This window comes from Passer domesticus, chromosome 7 (genome assembly GCF_036417665.1).
Source record: "Passer domesticus isolate bPasDom1 chromosome 7, bPasDom1.hap1, whole genome shotgun sequence".
Classification (NCBI taxonomy): domain Eukaryota; kingdom Metazoa; phylum Chordata; class Aves; order Passeriformes; family Passeridae; genus Passer; species Passer domesticus.
Window position 1 is genome coordinate 37,119,949 of NC_087480.1, and position 6,855 is coordinate 37,126,803.

The following is a 6,855-nucleotide window of genomic DNA, read 5'->3' on the forward strand; positions in this document are numbered from 1 at the left end:
TCCCTCCTTCTTTCCTTCTTTTCTTATCTTGGTACCCACAGAGCTGTTTCCCACACTCCCCGCTCCTTCCCACTTTCTCCTCTTCCTGGATGGGGTTTTTATGGGAATGTGTACCTGTTAACCAAAAAAATTACAAACAGCAGGTGTAGGCTGGCAGTGTAAGAGCAAGTTGTGAGAGAACATATCTCATTTTCCATTTAACTTTTAAATATTCAGGTCAGACATGTAGCTAATTTATAGTTGATGGCCGTATACAACTGATATATACAAGAAGACATATGCAATTGCTCATGAATTACTGAGAACCTTTGGTGGAAGAAGTAATGAATAAATTAAACTCAAGCTTTGCTGATGATGTAATTTGAATTTCCTGCTCACATATGCACTGTGTTGGTGAAAAATGGGCATGTACTTTGATGACCCTAAAATTAATGATTTGTTTAATCTGCCCTCCAGTGCCAGCTGGTTATTTTTTTCTTTTTAATTTGACTGAAGGGGTATTTCTCACCTAGACTACTGCACGTAGGAAGCAGAAAAGTGGGATTAAACAAAGACCTGGAAGTCTGGAATGGCACAGTTCTCACTGGTATGTGGTGCTTACATCTCCAAGATTGCTTTAAAAAAAAAGAAGTTATATAATATTGCATATTTTCTTGGATTAGGGCTTGCTCTTTGTTTATGAAAGCTGTGATTGATGATTGCTAATTCTTTGTGTGAGGACAATCAACAGAAGTATGGCGGAAAACAATTTTAAGTCAGTTGTACTGAGGGTGGAAAATTATGATGGCAAGCTGTCCAATTTCCAAAATTGTACATTTCACAAAGACATCATTCTGCTATCAGATGAATACACAATTGAGGCATATTTTCTGTGCCAAGTACCGAACTTAAACTTTGTATTTCAGAAAAATTCTAGAGCAATAAGGAGGAATCGTTCATCCCTGTAGGCAGGAGAAGTGACTAAGGGGGACTGCAGGGTTATCACTGAGAATTTCATCTTCCCTTGATTTAAAATGAAAGAGGGTAGATGTAAATTGGACAGAAGGAAGATAGTGGTGAGTGTGTGAGACACTGGAACTGGTTGCCAAGGGAAAATTTGGATACTCCATCCTTAGGAATATTCAGGGTCAATCTGGATGTGACTTGGAGAAACTTGGTCCCTGCCAAAAGGGGTGTGTGCCAGGGCAGCTGTGTTCAGTCCCTGTCTCATGCCACATCTGTCATTCTTAAAAATACAGGGCTTGTTTTTAGGGCTGGTTGGGTTCTGTCATTACCCAAACATTAGGTTTGGGGGTCTGTGATTATTGTGGTGTTGGGATCTTTGCAGTGCCAGGATCTCTGACTAACACCCTTAACTGTGGCTTGAAAATGTTTATTTCAGCCAGAGACATGCAGCTGGATTCAGTTTAACCCTCTGATAAATAATTCACTGGTAACATCAAGTTAATGAAATCATAGTTTTATCTTTTGAGAGCTTTGAGACAGAGAGTGACCTGTGGTTTAAAAATCAAGTTATAGTTTCACACAAGAATTACTATATTGTGATACTGTGTATTATCTAGAGGAACATAAATAAAATTGTTTAGCAAAGCAATTCTGGCTTTGTGTTTTCATTGCTTTTGTCATTTCCCTTCTAACAAAACCCCTGGAGGTTTTTCACTTCAAGCTGAATTTGAAGTGGGGCACCCAAGGGATCATTTTTCAGGGAAGATCACAGTGACTCAGATATGGAGCCTGGAATTTGGAGAGGTAAATTGCCAAAGGAAAGCTCAGAACTACTACAGAGAGAAACAAATAACCTTTCTCTAAATATGGAGTTATATCTCTGGCCAAGAGAGTAAAACCAAACCAGGGCAGGGGCATCAGCTTCTCTTGGTCTCACACCACCTTTACACCTGTTAGTTCAGCAGCAATGTGAGGCCAAAGCCAGTCCCAGGGATTTCACTCCAGACATCTCCTCTGGTGGACTTTACCACTGCATCCAGCAATCATTCATGGCAAGGGATGAGCTGGAAAGAAAATCAGAGCGTCCTTTATAGCATTTTTTCTTTCTTTGGGAAGAGGACAGAAGACCCCAAGGACATCTCCATACAATCATGGAATATCCTGAGCTGGAATGGACCCACCAGGATCATGGAGTCCAACCCATCCCTGCCCAGACACCCTAACAATCCCACCCTGTACATCCCTGGGAGTGTTGTCCAAACCCTCCTGGAGCTCTGGCTTTTGGAATTTTCTTTTCTCCCTACAGATATCCAGAAGATGAAAATTTTAGCTGGAATGTTACACCAAGGAGGAAAAAAGCAGGGGAAAGAGAAGCTGATTTTGTCTCCCTGTCTCAATGGGCACCCTCACATTGTGCGGGGTGACACGTCCCCTGCTCACCAGGGAGTGGAGGAACAAATCCTCTCCCGTTATCTCTGTTTATTAAGCACTGTCCTATTTATCTTGCCTGACTTGTACAGGGAGAATCCTCATCTGAGACAGCAATATTAATAACTTGCCATGTTTTTTTCATGTTGCTTTGCAATAAAAGGCAGGAACATCATCTTAATTAGTCCTAGAAAGGGCAGAAATGCAAATACAACAAGACTGAACTTTAGTCCACTGGAAACTCTCATGTGTGATCTCTCACTGGCTTTCAAAACAGAAGCCAACAGCATAAACTGCTTTTGTAAAAACTATTTTCCTACTTTAGGATGTCTGGAGAAGCAGGTACACACATCTTTTATGAAATCTTTTCCATCACTGTTTTGTAAGTCTATTTCTTAATTCAGAAATACAAAATGACAGGTACTTATCAGCATTATACAGCAGAGAAAATCCTATTCTATGCATTCTCTTATGGAGCAGTGTGAGTTTTCCCACTACCTCTCTTTCAAATTTGAAGTAATTTTGAAAATACATATCTTCCCAGGAAAAAAGTCCAAATGCTCAAAATTTTTATTTTGGACAGAATATTTCCTTCACGTATCAGTATTTTCTTGTAACTCTATAACTCATTTTTAAGAAACAGATCCCATTTTCTGGACATAGTGGGAAAAAAAAAAGAAATTAAAACAATAATTTTGGTGAAAAAGTTTATAGGAATCATTTGCAGATTTTAAAATTTTGCTTCTGGAGTGTTATCAATTGCTATTTTTTCAAAAGAAGTATCATTCTACTAGTCTAGGTAGTTTAAAAAGAAATGTGAGTTTTCAGCTTTAAAATTGCATCAATTTTTCAATGCCCTCAATTTCTGTGCCCTCATTCACCTTTAATTTGGCTGAGATTTCTGAAGCCAGTGGCAATATTTCTGTGTAAGAAATTTATAGGGTTTAGCTATATGGGAGCACTTATGAAGTTCCCATTCTTTGCTCTTTTGTGAAATGGCTGCTTTCAGTTTATGCTCAGCCCAAAAAAGCAAGTTCAAGTCCACTTTCAAAGAGCCTGGACTGTGACAAATGAAAAGAGCTTCTCATACTAGCATCAGGTATGAAATAGAAAAGGTGAGGATTAAACAAAAAAGCTTTCAGACCGTATCCTTATTGAAGAAAAAAAAAAGAGTTTATGCACCTCTGAGTGCCACAGAAAATTTTGAAATGGAAAAAATTGTTTGAGGCAAAACAGGAAAAAGCCTCCCAGTGATGTACTTGCTCTAAGAGCTGTGGAGTTCTCCCCTGACCTGTGGACACATTCCAGGACTGGCACAGACTCAGCAGGAAGGGGAGGAGTTGGGAATCAGTTTCTCTGAGGAAGGAGCTTTTACTCTGCTCTGTCCTCCTCCTATCCCACTACAGCTGACACTTGCCCCTGGGAGGCAATTAATATTGCTATTAGAAGTATTTCCAGGCTAATTATTTTCCTAGACAAATGTCAAGATTTCTTCCATACCCAACACAAAGCTTTTTTTTTTTTTTTTTTGTCCTGAATTACATCTAGCATTTAGCTAAAATGGCACTTCAGGGTTTGGGGGAGAGATTTTCAAAGGCATAAATGAGATGTGACTGTTACTCTAAATGCCTCTTTTTTCTTCTTTTTCTTTTTTTAAATGTTTTTGAAAAATAACATTGTCGCTGCATACAATCAATTAGTTTTCACTCTGAGTTAAGTTAAATTAATTTGAACATCCACAGAAGTATTATTAGACATGTTGTTCAAAATATCAATTTTTCATTAAGCAAGCAACAGACATATGAAAGATTAAAAAATTGAGATGCTTTAATTATAAGAAAGTTAATCTTTCTTTAAGGTTCTACTGATTTCTAATTTTTAATGAATAACCATTTTATGCTTTGTCAAGGAAAGGTAAGTTGACCTTACTACTTCCATAATGGCAAGTTCCTGAAGACATTGCTATTTCCATTTTCTCCCTTCTGTGCTTCAGAAAATCATGTGGCTGATCTTTAAGGCTGAGAGCAGCCCTAAGGCAATGCACAGCAATCTAACCAGCCTAGTGTGGATCCAGCAGAAACACGGGCTGGTTGTTCAGGACAGTGCCCTCATCCCCACAGGTTGAATGCCATCACAAGGGAAGAAACTGATAATGAAGTAATAAAAACAATTAATAAATGGAGCTGATCCATCCATTTTCCCAGAATCTAGTCACTAGTTGAATGAAAGAAGCAAAATTATGCTTAGTTTTTTTTTTCTTTCAGTCCGTTGTTAATGGATTGGTCTCTTGCTTTGTGTCCTCTTTGGGCTTTCCTCTGTCCCAGGTAAAGAGCCATGGTAAAGTAAAACTAACTCAAGCAAACAATCCTCACAGGTCTGGGATGACTGCAGAGACATCCCTGTAACTGCTGGATGTTTGTGATGATATGGTTTAAAAGTCACAGCAATTCATTGCTCCCTTTTGGACCCAGTTGCTCCTCCTCAGGCCACAGACATCCTGGATTGTGTGCCTACAGAAAATCCAGGGATGTGTTTGGTGTTACCCTACAACTATCACCCAGCCTGATCTCTTCATGGCTGTGTCCACAGACATGGGAGATCGTTTTCCTTCAGGAATCCGTGGGAATCCTTGAGGAGGGATAGGAGTTTATGTATGACTTCATGGGAAACCATTCCAGTGTAGCAAGCAGGGCACAGGCACCCTTCACTGGAAAACTCAGCATAGGAATGGGAAGTGGCCTAAATTCACGTGGTCCTTCCCTCTTGGTATCTTACAGCAAATGTGGGGTAATCCAGTCCTTGCTGTGTGAACCCGACCCAGCTGTAAAGAAGGAATAACCATATTTCTCCAGCTACCATCACAGCTGTGAAACAAATTAACATCTTCCCACTGTCCTACATCTCCTGCAGAGCTGAGCTTCTCCTACTGTTGGTAATGTGATTTGAGTTACTTATTGACAACCTTGCTTCTCACAACCTTTATCTTCAGATAAGTTAAACCCCTTTGGCTTGGCCACAAGAAGGTTGTAGTTCTGACTCAGACCTACTAAAATATTTCTGAGATGTATTCAAGAGAGTCAACTGAAATCACTGTTGAGTTTTTAAGAGTACTAAAGCTTAGTCAATAGAATTTTCTTATCCCTACCTCCAGATTCCAGACCTGCATCAGTACCAATTACAGCCAATATTTTCTTGAAACTCCTCTGGAACTGCAATTTTTCAGCCTTCAGCAATTTTGTCTTCTGGCTCATGTGCAGAAGCAGTTTCTACAAGTTGGGGAAGTATTTGGCTGGGGAAGGTGCAACATGACACACATCTGAATAGAACATGAGAAACAGCTCAGTCTGTACACTTGGAAATGATTGATAATTATTTGGTTTAGTTGTACCATCCTGAAAAACAGACTTTTCAGAAGTCTACTCTTAATCTAATGATACTGCTATGATGAATGTAGCCTCAGTACATTTCTGTGGAGAAAGAATAATCCTCAGTTGTGGGTAGAACTGCCCTGTTTTCCTCTAATTGAGTAAGACAAACAATCCCATGAGCTATGATGTCAACAGACCTCTTTGTAATAAAAAAAGGTTTGGAGTGCTTAGAATCAAAAAAGTAGGACACTGTTAATTTAATTGCTGGGAGATAAGTTTGATCAAAGCTGAGGAATGTAGACTGCATCCTCAAATATAAGTAGCTTCATTTAGAAAATGGACTTAATAACAAGCACATTCATTCATTGTTGGAGACTTGTGATTATTAATATTTGATCTAAAGAATGCCTTATATTTAAGGCTCTTCCATTATTTACATTTATTATCCAGTTCTCTCCTGCCATTTCTTTCTGGGCTTCACTACTGCTAAGAAATATGTAACCAAGATAATCACATTATCTCCCATCAGTGCTGCAATCTGCTTAACTGGAAAAGCCAAACACAATATTGCAGTGCTGCTGCTGACAGGAGATTTAGCTAGAGCTGATTGTCCTCAGAGCAACTCATTCTCCTGACTTCCAAAGAAAGTCTGCTAAAACCTGGGAAGTTTGCTCTGCTCCAGAGGGCTGGAATTGAACTTCTGTTCCCAGCCCCAAAGAGTCAAGTGGTCAGGGTACCATGAGGAAACCAAAGTGCATTTCTGATACATGAATTTGTGTCTGGTGGTGATGGAATCATGGAATTGCTGTTTGGAGAAGACCTCTGAGATCATCAAGCCCAGCTGGCGATGTGGCACCACCAGGATCACCACCAGACCATGTCCCCAAGTGCCACATCCACATCTTCTGAACACTTCCAGGGACAGGGACTCCACTGCCCTCAGCAGCCTGTGCCATGAAAGATTTTGTCCTGATGGCCAATCTAAACCTCCTCTGGAGCAACTTGAGGTCATTTGCTCCTGTCCCTTGTTCCCTGGGAACAGAACCTGGCCTGGCTCCAGCCTCTGTCAGGGACTTGTGGAATGCAATCCAGAGCCAGGGTCACACAAGGGGAT

At 40.1% G+C, this 6,855-nt stretch overlaps 1 long non-coding RNA gene across 1 annotated transcript; it reads right to left on the minus strand.

Annotated features, from left to right (window-relative positions):
• Positions 1 to 1,944: 1,944 nt before the first annotated feature.
• LOC135304122 (uncharacterized) lies at positions 1,945 to 6,515 on the minus strand. Its single transcript, XR_010365563.1, has 3 exons — positions 6,401 to 6,515; positions 5,519 to 5,689; positions 1,945 to 2,009 (listed from the first exon to the last, which is right to left on the minus strand). It is a non-coding gene; the product is annotated as an uncharacterized LOC135304122 (long non-coding RNA).
• Between the last annotated feature and the right edge of the window lie 340 nt (positions 6,516 to 6,855).